This window comes from Petaurus breviceps, unplaced genomic scaffold, assembly GCF_028583685.1.
Source record: "Petaurus breviceps papuanus isolate PSGF00001 unplaced genomic scaffold, PetGlider_PUasm1.0 209, whole genome shotgun sequence".
NCBI lineage: Eukaryota > Metazoa > Chordata > Mammalia > Diprotodontia > Petauridae > Petaurus > Petaurus breviceps.
In genome coordinates this window covers 1,048,730-1,049,030 of record NW_027185854.1, presented here as the reverse complement: position 1 = coordinate 1,049,030, position 301 = coordinate 1,048,730, and positions in this window count along the sequence as shown.

Below are 301 nucleotides of genomic sequence, written 5' to 3'. Positions count from 1 at the left end.
TACTCCAGAACTTAACCATATTCCAACATGACTTGGGTGAATTTTATTTAAATCTGCCTCCTTATTCCTTGAAACAAACCATGCTTCTCTTAAAGAGGCCCCATCAGCTATATGAATAAGAGTGACCTGAGATTTTTTTTTCAGTCAAACTGTTGGCTAGCTACACCTTCCCTAGCTCGTACTTGAGAAGCCAATTTTTTGAACCCAAGCTTAAGCCTTCATATTTATTGCAGTCAAATAAGACTGTACTATAGCCTAGCCTATATCCTACCATCTTTTCCACAAGAACAGCATGAAATAT